Below are 15,708 nucleotides of genomic sequence, written 5' to 3'. Positions count from 1 at the left end.
TAATAGGTAAGTTTTTGGTTAAGTCATTTACCGCTCTTGTTCTTTTCGATACTGGTTGCATCGCATTCATACATATCAAGGGGATTCGTGGATAAGTTTAAACTACCAACCCAAACCCTTAGGACCCCTCTTTTAGTGAGTTCACCCGGAGCAGAGTATATGGCTAGCCGATGGTGTGACCAGATACCATTAACCATTGGTACACATATTTTTCCGTCCGACCTAATTATCTTGGAGTCACAAGGATTGGATGTGATATTGGGTATGGACTGGATGTCAAAATTTGGAGGAATCATTGATTGTTCTAGTAAGTCGATTTATCTCACCACCTTGGAAGGAAAAAGGATTAAGTATGTATCTAGGCACGTGCCTAGGAGGAGTCAAGTGAATGCCCTTACGGGAGTTGTTCAGGAGGAAGTGCATGTAGTGAAGGATTACCCGGATGTTTTTCCAGAGGAGTTACCAGGCATGCCACCGGATAGAGACATTGAGTTTTTGATAGAGCTATTGCCAGGTACAGGACCAATATCCAAGAGACCCTATCGGATGCCCGCAAATGATCTAGAAGAAATTAAGAAACAGATCAAGGAGTTATTGGGAGAAAGGATACATCCAAAGAAGTTCATCACCTTGGGGAGCCCCAGTACTTTGGTTGAGAAGAAGGATAAATCCCTGAGGATGGTAGTTGATTATCGAGCATTAAATGAAGTGACTATTAAGAACAAGTACCCACTGCCGATGATCAATGATCTGTTTGATCAGTTGCAAGGAGCTAAAGTGCTTTCGAAGATCGATTTGCGATCGGGGTATCATCAGTTGAAGATACAAGAGAAGGACATACCAAAGACGGCGTTCACAACATGATATGGATTATACGAGTACACGGTCATGTCATTTGGACTGACTAACGCCCCTGCCTATTTCATGAGCATGATGAACAAGGTGTTCATGGAGTATTTGGACAAGTTTGTTGTGGTGTTTATTGATGATATTATGGTATACTCGAAGAACGAGGAGGAGCACAAGGAGCATTTGCGCTTAGTTCTCGAGAAACTCAGGGAACACCAGTTGTATGCTAAGTTCAGCAAATGCAAATTTTGGTTGAAGGAAGTCGGAGTCGGGTTCCTTGGACATGTTATATCGGGAGAAGGTATAGCAGTAGACCCCAGCAAAATCCAGTCAATCACTGAATGGTTGGCACCCACCTCAGTTAGCGAGATCCGCAGTTTCTTGGACTCGCAGGTTACTATCAGAGATTCATTGAGAACTTTTCCAAGATTGCAAAGCCAATGACTGAACTGTTAAAGAGGGATACTAAGTTGAAATGGACAGAAGATTGCGAGGCAAGTTTCCAGGAGTTGAAGAAATGTTTGACTACAGCCGCCAGTGCTAACACTGCCAGATATACATAAGGAGTTCCAAGTGTACTGCGATGCCTCACGCTTAGGACTTGGATGTGTGCTTATGCAGGATGGGAGAGTTGTTTCGTATGCCTCACGACAACTAAAACCTCATGAGTTGAACTATGCCACGCATGATTTGGAGTTAGCCAGCCGTAGTACATGCATTGAAGACCTGGAGACATTACCTTATTGGAAACCGTTGTGATGTGTACACGGACCATAAGAGTTTGAAGTACATTTTCACCCAGAAGGAACTGAACCTTCGACAGAGGAGATGGTTGGAGCTTATAAAGGATTATGACATGAAGCTACACTATCATCCCGGATAACTTTGCCAATTGTATCCAACTCTTGCCGTCTCCGGTAAGTTATATTTATTTCTCGGGTTCGGGTCTTTGTCTCCGTGTGTTGTTTTCTTTTCGTGCATCTCTTATCATGTCATCTCGTGCATTGCATTTGCATACATGTTCATCTCATGCATTCGAGCATTTTCCCCGTTGTCCGTTTTGCATTCCGGCGCTTCGTTCTCCTCCGGTGGTCATTCTACTTCTTTCGCGTGTGGGGATTAAACATTTCCGGATTGGACCGAGACTTGCCAAGCGGCCTTGGTTTACTACCGGTAGACCGCCTGTCAAGTTTCGTATCATTTGGACTTCGTTTGATACTCCAACGGTTAACCGAGGGACCGAAAAGGCCTCGTGTGTGTTGCAGCCCAACACCCCCCAATTTGGCCCAAAACCCACCAAACTCTGCTCCATGTCCTAGATCGTTCGATCACGATCGCGTGGGCGAAAACCGCACCTCATTTGGACTCTCCTAGCTCCACTTATGCCTATATATTACACCCCCCCATTTCGGATCTCGTCTTCCTCCCCGTCCTCCTCCTAAAAAAAACAGATCACCCGCCGCCGACGGACGTGTCCGGCCCACGCCGGACAGCGTCCGCTCCACCCCGCCGCCACTCAGCCGCCGCCACGTGGCCCGGGGGACCGCTTCGCCGCCGCCGGCCCGCCAGGCCCGCGGGAAGCCCCCGCGGCCCAGCCGCCTCGCCCCGCCGCCTGGTGCCTCCCGCCGCCAGCGCCGCCTCCCTCCTCGTCTCCGGCGCCCGGCGCCGCCGTGGGCCGCCGCCCCGCCACCGCTCGCCGCCCCTCCGCCGGCCTCCTCGCCGCCCGCGGCCGCCACCACCGACGCCCGGCCGGCGCCGCGCCGCCTCCGCCGCCTCCTCGTCGCCGGCAGCCGCCACGGCCACGGCCCCCTCGCCGGCGAGCTACAGGAGCTCCGGCGTGAACAGTACTCCGGCGCCGCCTCGGGATCCGTGCGCTGGATCTAGATCTGGGGTTGACCCCCTCTCCCCCGAAACCCTAACTCCCAGATTTTTATGCATTCTTTGACTGCTCGTATCTCCGCAACCGTAGCTCCGTTTTGGGCATATGATATATCAAAATCTTCGTCTCGACATGTACATCATTTCATTCCATTGCATCATTTGCATTTGAGTTCATCTGTTGCCCAAAATGCTGTTAGAAGGAGGCTTCGTGAGTTAAATTGCAGATCCGTTAGTTCATCATGCACTTTTGTCATTTTTTGCCATGTTTAATTCGTGCATGATATGCCTGTGCCCCTTTGGGATGAATTGTTAAGCATTTTGTCTTCTTTCCAGAGGTGCCACCCATGCATTTTTAGGATGTGTGTGTTGTCTTGTGCAAGCTTGCGAAGAGAGGTACCTGAGATTGCTGATTTCAGGGACTTAGTGATTTTCACTAAGTCTGGGATATTTTAGTTCATGATGCTATATGTCCAGCTTGTTTCCTAGTGATCCGTGCCTCTTTTGAGGATGATCAGTAAGGGAGTTTTGATATTTATGTTATGCCTCTATCCACACATGTCTTTGTTTGCATGTGTGGAGTGCTCTAGGTTGACTCAATCGAGCTCAACTTTTGCTTCGTTGTTAATCTGGGCAGATCGTCAACTTGTTTGCGATTTTGCCGATGCTACCGTTAGTGTTCCATGCATGCTATGCCTTTGTTCTTGCCATGTGTAGCTAGCATATTGTGTCTTCTTTCTGGATATATGCTTGCCTTGCCATGACTTGCACCGTAGTGAGTGCATCGAGCTCGTTTACATGCCTTCGTGAGTTATAATTTCTGCATGTCTCAGTTTTCACTAAGTCTGAAAACTGATTGTGTTCGAGCTATGTTCGTGAGCTCGGTAGAGTATTTTGTGAACCCTTTTGGCCCCAGGTCACTTTGGGTGTTTTGTTAAGCTTGTTGAGTAGCTCCATGCCATGTTCTTACTTGTCATGTTCAGGTCATTTATCATGTTGTTTTGCTGCTCCGAAGAGGGCTTCGTGATCTGAAATTTCAGGCTAGTGTTAATTTCACTAAGTCTGGAATCTGTTTTGCATATTCATTTTTGCCATGCTGTTTGAACCTCTTAATGGATGAATTTGCCTATGGCTCAATGCTAGTGTTTTGTTAAGCATCTTGTGTACATCACTGCCATGTATTTTGTTTTCATGTTTGGCTGCTGTAGCATGTTCATTTCATTGCATTTAGAGCCTACTGGCTGTATATCGCAGATCGGTTCATTTCGGAAAACGCTCGCCATTTCCAAACCGTAGCTCCGATTCCTATGATCTTTATATTGTTTTCAGGTGATTTCTTCCCCTCTATCCAGTGGCACACTTGGTTTTCCAAGTTGAGGCCAAGTTCATGCATTTTCTGTAACGTCTTGCATTTTGCATCCCGCATCGCATCCCGCATAGCATACCGTCTTTGCATATTATTGTTGCCCTTGCACGTGGTTGATTGTATCCTTGTTGCTTTTTGTGTTGTTGGGTCAGAGCCGGGAGACGAGTTCCGCTAACGAGGAGCCCGTTGAGTGTGCTTTTGAGGATCCAGTCAACTCTGACAGCTTTGCAGGCAAGATGATCATACCCTCGAAATCACTACTCATCTTTGCTATGCTAGTTTGCTCGCTCTTTTGCTTTGCCACTGCTACGATGCCTACCACTTGCTTGTCAGCCTCCCAATTGCATGATTGAACCTCTAACCTACCATTGTCCTAGCAAACCGTTGATTGGCTATGTTACCGCTTTGCTCAGCCCTTCTTATAGCGTTGTTAGTTGCAGGTGAAGAAATTGGAGCCGTTCCTTGTTGGAACATTTATTTACTTGTTGGGATATCATTATATTGCTATGTTATCTTATGCATCTATATACTTGGTAAAGGGTGGAAGGCTCGGCCTCTCGCCTAGTGTTTTGTTCCACTCTTGCCGCCCTAGTTTCCGTCATATCGGTGTTATGTTCCCGGATTGTTGCGTCCCTTACGCGGTTGGGCTATAATGGGAACCCCTTGATAGTTCCCCTTGATTAAAGCTTTTCCAGCAATGCCCAACATTGGTTATCATTTGCCGCCTACCCCCTTTTCCCTTGGGGTTTCCGGAGCCCGAGGGTCATCTTTATTTAGCCCCCCACGGGCCAGTGCTCCTCTGAGTGTTGGTCCGAACTAGAGCCCTGTGCAGCGCCACCTCGGGGAAACTCAAGGGCTGGTTTTAGTTGTACGGATTGCTCATCTGAGTGTGCCCTGAGAAATAGATATGTGCAGCTCCTATCGGGATTTATCGGCACATTCGGGCCGTGTTGGTGGACTTGTTTTAACCTGTCGAATCATCTTGTTGTACCGAGATACCGAGTCTGATCGGTGTGTCTTGGGTGGAGGTCTATTCCTTCGTTGATTGTGAGAGCTTGTTATGGGCTAAGTTGGGACTCCCCTGCAGGGATTGATCTTTCGAAAGCCGTGCCCGCGGTTATGGGCAGATGGGAATTTGTTAATGTCCGGTTGTAGATAACTTGAACTAAACTTAATTAAAAATGAATCAACCGTGTGTGTTACCGTGATGGCCCCTTCTCGGCGGAGTCCGGGAAGTGGACACGGTGTTGGAGTTATGCTTGCGCAGGATGTTCCTTTAGCTTCTCGCTCGTGCTTCGCCTTCTCTTCTCGCTCTCATTTGCGTATAAGTTAGCCACCATATATGCTAGTCGCTTGCTGCAGCTCCACTTATATTGCCGTACCTGTCCTATAAGCTTAAATAGTCTTGATCGCGTGGGTGTGAGATTGCTGAGTCCCTGTGGCTCACAGATACTACAACTCCAGATGCAGGTCCAGGTGTTTCTGCTCCAGTTGACGATTACGAGCTCAAGTGGGAGTTCGACGAGGACTCTCAGCGATACTACGTGTCTTTTCCGGATGATCAGTAGTGGTGCCTAGTTGGGGTTATCGATTCAGGGCCTTGTCGCATGTTGGGGGTCTTTTCTATTTTGGCACCGTAGTCGGGCCATGAGTGATTTGTATGATGGATGTTATTTATGTACTTTGATGTGACGTGGCGAGTGTAAGCCAACTACGTTTCTCCCCTTTATATTATTTATGTACATGGGATGTGTATGATTTCCCGACTTGCGACATTGCTTTCAATGCGGTTATGCCTCTAAGTCGTGCCTCGACACGTGGGAGATATAGCCGCATCGAGGGCGTTACAAGTTGGTAATCAGAGCCTTCCCCGACCTTAGGAGCCCCATTGCTTGATCGTTTTTAGCAGCCGAGTTGTGTCTAGAAAAATGTTTTGAGTCCTTAGGAATTATATATCGGAGAGCTTAGGAATTCTTTTTACTTCCCAGCCTCCTCATCGCTCTGGTAAGGCATCCTGACGTAGAGTTTTGACTCTTCTCTTCTCAAATTTCACAAAAAAAAATTAGGATCACGCGAGTATCTTGGTTTTGTTCCGATGGTTTTGTGACGAGAACATTGTTCTTGGTGCCTCCTGTCTTTAGGGGTTGTGCCAACTGTCCCGGGGAGTTGAGCTCTGAGGTGTTGTCATCATAATTTTATCGTTGCAATTCTGGTATACTTGAGATATGTGCGCGACATCGAAAATCTCCTTTATGCAGTTCGTTGGTGAGATAACCTCGACGCCACCCAGTACTGGGGCGGGAGTTCGGGAGTATCGCCATAACTTGTATAACGGATGCTTTTCGAAGGTTGAGATAGATGGTTTCCGAAGGTTTCTTGGTTATGTGTTGAAGGATGGATACAGCTGGATGTAGGATTTGCTAGCTTGAGTGAGATATTATGCTCCCCTGTATCCCCAACACCTGATTGCATAACCGGGAAAATTTCGGGAATTTCATAGGTGGGAATTCAAGTAGCCTTAGGATATCTTTCCGACAGATGTATGATATGAAATTGGGGTTCGACGTCTAGTGGTTCGCCTATTCACGGTCGATTTTACAGTGGTCTCGTTGTGTCTTAAAGAGTCCTTGGCTATGCTGACTCGGGGACGCTTCGTATGTCATGTGCACTGCCTTGTACATGATGGTGCTGTACGATCGAGCCCGTGTAGGTCCCACCACGAAAACTTCGGACGAAATTTCTATCATGTATTTGTTCCGGCTTATTCCGCAAGCCAACCCTTGGTTTTATTTCGAGTTGTGGCATTCGTTTTGCTTCGACGTCATATGTTGATTCCATCCCTCGTTGTTGTACCCCTTCTACCTGATTCTTCGTGGCTTCGCAATTTAGGAATATGTGACCACTTCAAGAGAAGTGCATTCGTTCATTTTGTTCGGATGTGAAGACTTATGTTGCAATTTTCATTCCGTTGGATTCAGCTTCAATATTTGTCTTTGTGTGCTAATGGTGGTCAACCTGTTCAGGATGGCTCCTCCAACGCGCACGACTCCGAATCCTGACCCGCCTCCACCTCCGCCTCCTCCGGAAGCATGGCAAGCTGTGATGGCCGCTACTAATGCAAACACACAGTTGATCATGCAAATCCTCCAAGAGCGCAATCAAGGCAGTCAAGGGAATCAAGGCAGCAATCAGCACCACTTTGCTACTCTGAACCAGTTCCTCGCAAATGGCCAAAGACGTTCAGCAATTGTGTTGAGGCTACCGATGCTGACGATTGGCTGTGGATCTGGGCAAGCATTTTGAATGCAGCAACGTCAGGCCTGAAGATTTCGTCAAGTTCGCTTCTTTCCAGCTCAAAGATCAGGCTGCAGAGTGGTTCCAGCAGTACAAGGATTCCAGAGGTGGACGTTTGATCACTTGGGATGATTTCCGTCAAGATTTCCGCGCTCATCACATTCCTCAAAGTGTGGTTGAAAGTAAGCGTCAGGAATTCCGCAATCTGAAGCAAGGCTCTTTGTCTGTCTATGACTACAACAAGTTGTTCCAGGAAGCTCGCCCGTTTTGCCAAGCAGGATGTTCCTGATGAGAAGAGCATGATCTATCAGTTCAGGGGTGGTCGTGAAGAAATTCAGCTCGCTCTTGTCCTCTTCGAGCCGTTGAGATACGATGAGTTCTACAACATGGCACTGAAGCAAGAGGCTGCTCAGTTGAGGTGTGATGCTTCCAGGAAGCGTGCCAGAGATGTTACTCCGTCTTCCTCTACTCAAGTGGCCAAGCAGCAGAAGTATTGGCTTCCTCCTCCTCCGTTCCGTCAGCCGTATCAGCAGAAGAGCAAAGGTGGCAGTGGTTTCTCCCACCCACCCAACCCAGGCTTTCAGAACAGACTTCGTCTCAAGCTCCAAGACCGAGGTGCTCCGTATCACCGTCCGCTTTCAGAGGTCACGTGCAACAAGTGCCAACAGAAGGGTCACTATGCCAACAAGTGTACCAACCAGAGGCGTCTTCCTCCCCTCCTCCTCCTCCTGTCAGATCGGCAAGTACAGCTATGGTCAAGCATAATCCCAAGCATGCCAAGGTCAATATGGTGAATGCAGCTCAGGCAGAGGATTCTTCAGATGTGATCATGGGTAACCTTCCTGTTAATGATATTCCTGCAAAAGTTCTTTTTGACACTGGTGCATCGCATTGTTTCATCTCGAGACCTTTTGCTTCCAAGCATGATTTTGTTACTCAAATGTTGCCGAGACCGTTGTCTATTGACTCTCCGGCCAGCCTCTTGACATCTCGAGTGTGTGTTCCGGATGTTACTATCACTTTGGGCGACTGCAAGTTCTCTCTTCTCCGGTGGTTCTTGGTCAATTCTGACATTGATCTTATTCTTGGGATGGACTGGCTCTCTAAGCATAAAGCTCAGCTTGATTGTGCAGCCAGGCAGATTCAACTGACTCATTCGTCTGAGGATGTCATTGTCTTCTGCTCGGGATAATACCATCCGGTTGTTTTCTCTCAATGAGAAGGGTGAATTGGATGCTATTTCGCAGATTCCGGTTGTTTGTGAGTATCAAGACGTTTCCAGAAGAACTCCCAGGGATGCCTCCAAACCGGCCGGTTGAATTTGTTATTGAACTTGAGCCCGGTACGGAACCTGTGTGCAAACGTCCCTACAAGCTCGGCCCCGAAGAGTTGAAGGAGTTGAAGAAACAACTCGATGAGCAAGAAAGATTGGGTCTCATCCGGCCTAGTACTTCTCCGTGGGGTTGTGGTGTTCTTTTTGTGAAGAAGAAGGATGGATCGAGTCGACTTTGTGTTGATTACCGTCCAGTGAACAAGAAGACCATCAAGAACAAATACCCACTTCCCAACATCAATGAGCTGTTCGAACAACTCAAGGGTGCTCAAGTATTCTCCAAGCTTGATCTCCGTATGGGTTATCATCAGATTCGTATCGTGAGCAAGATATTCCCAAGACGGCGTTCAGAACAAGCTTTGGTTCATATGAATACACGTCATGTCTTTTGGCCTCGCCAACGCTCCTCCGACGTTCTCTCGCATGATGAACTTCATCTTCAACGCCTACACCAATGACTTCGTTTTGGTCTATCTCGACGACATTCTGGTTTTCTCGAAGAACAAGGAAGATCATGCCAAGCACTTGCGTTTGGTTCTTGACAAGCTCAGGGAACATCAGTTCTACGCCAAGTTCTCCAAGTGTGAATTTTGGCTCGATGAGGTTCTTTATCTTGGTCATATCATCTCTGCCAAGGGCATTTCCGTGAATCCTGAGAAGGTGTCTGCAATTGTGAATTGGGAACCTCCTCAGAAACGTGAAGCAACTCCGCAGTTTCCTCGGTCTCGCAAGCTATTGCCAGAAGATTCGTTGAAAACTTTTCTAAGATCGCGAAGCCCTCTCTCAAATCTTCTTCAGAAGCACGTCAAGTACGTTTGGTCTCCGGAGTGTGATATTGCTTTCAACACTTTGAAAGAGAAGTTGATCACTGCTCCAGTTCTGACTCCGCCTGATGAAACCAAGCCGTACGAGGTCTTTTGTGATGCCTCTCTCCAAGGTCTTGGTGCAGTATTGATGCAAGAGAAGAAAGTTGTTGCTTATACCTCTCGCCAGTTGAAGCCTAATGAGAAGAACTACCCCACTCATGATCCTCGAGTTGGCGGCAGTTGTGCATGCTCTTTTGACTTGGAGACATCTTCTATTGGGAAGAAAAGTGGACATTCTTCACTGATCACAAGAGTCTCAAGTACATCTTCACTCAGCCTAATCTCAACCTCAGGCAAACTCGATGGGTCGAAATGATTCAAGAGTATAATCCGAGTATTGAGTATACTCCAGGAAAGGCCAATGTGATTGCTGACGCATTGAGCAGAAAGGCTTACTGCAACAGTCTGATTCTCAAGCCTTATCAACCCGAGCTTTGTGAAGCTTTCCGCAAACTTAATCTGCAAGTTGTTCCTCAAGGTTTCCTCGCCAACCTTCAAGTCTCTCCTACCTTGGAAGACCAGATTCGCCAAGCCCAGCTTCTTGATGCTATGGTGAAAAAGGTGAAGATTGGTATTGCAAAGAGTCAGTCCAAGTACAAGTGCTACCGACCTTGATGACAAGGACACTCTCTTCTTCGAGGATCGAATTGTTGTGCCCAAAGGTGAACTTCGTAAAGTGATCATGAACGAGGCTCACAACTCTCTCCTCTCCATCCACCCTGGTAGTACGAAGATGTATCAGGATCTCAAGCAAGCTTATTGGTGGACTCGAATGAAGCGCGAGATCGCTCAATTCGTGAACGAGTGTGATGTCTGCAGAAGAGTGAAGGCAGAACACCAAAGGCCAGCAGGTCTCCTCCAACCTCTTGCCATTCCAGAATGGAAGTTTGACCACATTGAAATGGACTTCGTGACTGGGTTTCCAAAGTCCAAGCGTGGCAATGATGCTATATTCGTTGTCATCGACAAACTCACCAAAGTGGCTCACTTTTGCCTATCAAAGAGTCGATCACTGCAGCTCAATTGGCGGAACTCTATACCTCTCGCATTGTCTCTCTGCACGGTATTCCTCAAGTGATCTCTTCAGACCGTGGCAGCATCTTTACCTCCAAGTTTTGGGATTCTTTTCAGAAGGCCATGGGCACCAGCATCCGCTTCAGCACTGCTTTCCATCCTCAAACGAGCGGTCAAGTCGAGCGTGTCAACCAGATTCTCGAAGACATGCTCAGGGCTTGTGTGATTTCTTTCGGCATGAAGTGGGAGGACTGTCTTCCTTATGCTGAATTCTCATACAACAACAGTTTTCAAGCAAGTTTGGGCAAGGCCCCCTTTGAAATTCTATATGGCAGGAAGTGTCGTACCCCTCGCAACTGGTCTGAAACCGGTGAACGTCACCTGCTGGGCAATGACCTAATCACAGAGGCAGAAGAAATGTGCAAGGTATTCGTGATAACCTCAAAGCAGCCCAATCCCGCCAGAAGAGCTACTATGATAGTAAGCATCGTGATCTGGCTTTCGAGATCGGAGATCATGTTTACCTCCGCGTCTCTCCTATGAAAGGTACTCGTCGCTTCGGTATCAAAGGGAAGCTTGCCCCCAGATATGTCGGGCCTTTCAAGATTGCTAGCAAGAGAGGCGACCTCGCCTATCAGCTCGAGCTTCCTTCAAACTTTGCCAATGTTCATGATGTGTTCCATGTCTCCCAACTCCGAAAGTGCTTCAAGACGCCTGAACGCACCCGTCAACTTTCGAGGACATTGAGCTCCAAGAGATCTCTCTTACGTGAGCACCCAGTTGCCAATTCTTGAAGAGACTGAACGCAGAACTCGCACAAGTCAATTAATTTTCTCAAAGTCAAGTGGTCTCACATTCCGATCGTGAAGCTACTGGAACGCGAGGATCATCTCCGTTCTGAGTACCCGGAGTTCTTTCAGTCCTAGATCTCGGGACGAGATCTTTTCGTAGTGGTGGAGTGTTGTAACGCCCCAGATACTTTCCATATTTGTATCCAACTCTTGCCGTCTCCGGCGCTAAGTTATATTTATTTCTCGGGTTCGGGTCTTTGTCTCCGTGTGTTGTTTTTCTTTTTCGTGCATCTCTTATCATGTCATCTCGTGCATTGCATTTGCATACATGTTCATCTCATGCATTCGAGCATTTTCCCCGTTGTCCGTTTTGCATTCCGGCGCTTCGTTCTCCTCCGGTGGCCATTTCTAGCTTTCTTTCGTGTGTGGGGTTCAAACATTTCCGGATTGGACCGAGACTTGTCATGCGGCCTTGGTTTACTACCGGTAGACCGCCTGTCAAGTTTCGGGTCATTTGGACTTCGTTTGATACTCCAACGGTTAACCGAGGGACCGAAAAGGCCTCGTGTGTGTTGCAGCCCAACACCCCCCAAATTTCCAAAACCCACCAAACTCTGCTCCATGTCCTAGAGCGTTCGATCACGATCGCGTGGCCAAAAACCGCACCTCATTTGGACTCTCCTAGCTCCACTTATGCCTATAAATACACCCCCCCTTCGTTTTCGGATCTCTCTCTCCCCGAAACCCTAGTCTAAAAAAAACAGATCCCCGCACCGACGGACATGTCCGGAGCCTAGCCGGACACGTCCGCCGCGCCCGCCTCCGCCACGTGGCGCCGCCACGTCGCGCCCACATTGCCGGCGCCAGGCCCGGGAGGGCCATGGCTGGCCCCCGAGGCCCAGCCGGCTCGCCCCGCCGCCTGCCTCCTCTCGCCGCCGTCGCCTTCGGCCCTGGCGACCGGCGCCGCCGCGGGCCGCCTCTCCGGCCGCCGCACCTCGCCGGCGCGCGAGCCACCGCCGGCCGACCCCGCCGCCGCACCGCGCCTCCTCGCCGCGCCCCTCCGCTGCCTCCTCGCCGGCGCCACCCCCCGGCGACCTCCTCCACCGCTGGCGCACCCCGCAGCTCCGGCGAGCTCGAGCTCCGCCGCCGGCGCCGCCTCGGCTTCCGCGCCGCGATCCCGATCTGGATCCGGTCGCGTGAACAGTAAACCCTAAACCCCGATTTTTTTTTCTAAGTCCTGAAAAGTTTGATCCAAGTTGCTCTGTTCGAGGTCCCGTAACTTTGCAACCGTAGCTCCGTTTTGGGCGTATGACATATCAAAATCTTCGCCTCGACATGTACATCATTTCATTCCATTGCATCATTTGCATTTGAGGCCATCTTGTTGCGCAAAATGCTGTTAGAAGGAGGCTAAAGAGAGAGATTAAGATCCGTTAGTTCATCATGCACTTTTGTCATTTTTGCCATGTTTAATTCGTGCATGATATGCCTGTGCCCCTTTGGGATGAATTGTTAAGCATTTTGTCTTCTTTCCAGAGGTGCCACCCATGCATTTTTAGGATGTGTGTGTTGTCTTGTGCAAGCTTGCGAAGAGAGGTACCTGAGATTGCTGATTTCAGGGACTTAGTGATTTTCACTAAGTCTGGGATATTTTAGTTCATGATGCTATATGTCCAGCTTGTTTCCTAGTGATCCGTGCCTCTTTTGAGGATGATCAGTAAGGGAGTTTTGATATTTATGTTATGCTCTATCCATCCATGTCTTTGTTTGCATATGTGGAGTGCTCTAGGTTGACTCAATCGAGCTCAACTTTTGCTTCGTTGTTAATCTGGGCAGATCGTCAACTTGTTTGCGATTTTGCCGATGCTACCGTTAGTGTTCCATGCATGCTATGCCTTTGTTCTTGCCATGTGTAGCTAGCATATTGTGCCTTCTTGCTGGTTATATGCTTCCTTGCCATGACTTGCACCGTAGTGAGTGCATCGAGCTCGTTTACATGCCTTCGTGAGTTAAATTTCTGCATGTCTCAGTTTTCACTAAGTCTGAAAACTGATTGTGTTCGAGCTATGTTCGTGAGCTCGGTAGAGTATTTTGTGAACCCTTTTGGCCCCAGGTCACTTTGGGTGTTTTGTTAAGCTTGTTGAGTAGCTCCATGCCATGTTCTTACTTGTCATGTTCAGGTTTTGTATCATGTTGTTTTGCTGCTCCGAAGAGGGCTTCGTGATCTGAAATTTCAGGCTAGTGTTAATTTCACTAAGTCTGGAATCTGTTTTGCATATTCATTTTTGCCATGCTTGTTTGAACCTCTTAATGGATGAATTTGCCTATGGCTCAGTGCTAGTGTTTTGTTAACCATCTTGTGTACATCACTGCCATGTATTTTGTTTTCATGTTTGGTGGCTGTAGCATGTTCATTTCGTTGCATTTAGGAGCCTACTTGCTGTATATCGCAGATCGGTTCGTTTCGTAAAACGCTCGCCATTTCCAAACCGTAGCTCCGATTCCTATGATCTTTATATCGTTTTCAGGTGATTTCTTCCCTACTCTATCCAGTGGCCCACTTGGTCATCCAAGTTGAGGCCAGGTTCATGCATTTTCTGTAACGTCTTGCATTTTGCATCCCGCATCGCATCCCGCATCGCATATCATCTTTGCATCTTATTGCTTGTCCTTGCACGTGGTTGATGTATTCTTGTTGCTTGTTTGTGTTGTTGGGTAGAGCCGGGAGACGAGTTTGCTAACGAGGAGCCCGTTGAGTGTGCTTTTGAGGATCCAGTCAACTCTGACAGCTTTGCAGGCAAGATGATCATACCCTCGAAATCACTACTATCTTTGCTATGCTAGTTTGCTCGCTCTTTTGCTTTGCCACTGCTACGATGCCTACCACTTGCTTGTCAGCCTCCCAATTGCATGATTGAACCTCTAACCTACCATTGTCCTAGCAAACCGTTGATTGGCTATGTTACCGCTTTGCTCAGCCCTTCTTATAGCGTTGTTAGTTGCAGGTGAAGATTGGAGCCGTTCCTTGTTGGAACATTTATTTACTTGTTGGGATATCATTATATTGCTATGTTATCTTAATGCATCTATATACTTGGTAAAGGGTGGAAGGCTCGGCCTCTCGCCTAGTGTTTTGTTCCACTCTTGCCGCCCTAGTTTCCGTCATATCGGTGTTATGTTCCCGGATTGTTGCGTCCCTTACGCGGTTGGGCTATAATGGGAACCCCTTGATAGTTCGCCTTGATTAAAGCTTTTCCAGCAATGCCCAACATTGGTTTTATCATTTGCCGCCTACCCCCTTTTCCCTTGGGTTTCCGGAGCCCGAGGGTCATCTTTATTTTAGCCCCCCACGGGCCAGTGCTCCTCTGAGTGTTGGTCCGAACTAGAGCCCTGTGCAGCGCCACCTCGGGGAAACTCAAGGGCTGGTTTTAGTTGTACGGATTGCTCATCTGAGTGTGCCCTGAGAAAGAGATATGTGCAGCTCCTATCGGGATTTGTCGGCACATTCGGGCGGTGTTGCTGGACTTGTTTTAACCTGTCGAATCATCTTGTTGTACCGAGATACCGAGTCTGATCGGTGTGTCTTGGGTGGAGGTCTATTCCTTCGTTGACCGTGAGAGCTTGTTATGGGCTAAGTTGGGACTCCCCTGCAGGGATTGATCTTTCGAAAGCCGTGCCCGCGGTTATGGGCAGATGGGAATTTGTTAATGTCCGGTTGTAGATAACTTTAACTAAACTTAATTAAAATGAATCAACCGTGTGTGTTACCGTGATGGCCCCTTCTCGGCGGAGTCCGGGAAGTGGACACGGTGTTGGAGTTATGCTTGCGCAGGATGTTCCTTTAGCTTCTCGCTCGTGCTTCGCCTTCTCTTCTCGCTCTCATTTGCGTATAAGTTAGCCACCATATATGCTAGTCGCTTGCTGCAGCTCCACTTATATTGCCGTACCTGTCCTATAAGCTTAAATAGTCTTGATCGCGTGGGTGTGAGATTGCTGAGTCCCTGTGGCTCACAGATACTACAACTCCAGATGCAGGTCCAGGTGTTTCTGCTCCAGTTGACGATTACGAGCTCAAGTGGGAGTTCGACGAGGACTCTCAGCGATACTACGTGTCTTTTCCGGATGATCAGTAGTGGTGCCTAGTTGGGGTTATCGATTCAGGGCCTTGTCGCATGTTGGGGGTCTTTTCTATTTTGGCACCGTAGTCGGGCCATGAGTGATTTGTATGATGGATGTTATTTATGTACTTTGATGTGACGTGGCGAGTGTAAGCCAACTATGTTCTTCCCTTTTATTATATATTACATGGGATGTTGT

Source organism: Triticum urartu, chromosome 1 (assembly GCF_003073215.2).
Source record: "Triticum urartu cultivar G1812 chromosome 1, Tu2.1, whole genome shotgun sequence".
Classification (NCBI taxonomy): domain Eukaryota; kingdom Viridiplantae; phylum Streptophyta; class Magnoliopsida; order Poales; family Poaceae; genus Triticum; species Triticum urartu.
This window is presented reverse-complemented; position numbering follows the sequence as displayed.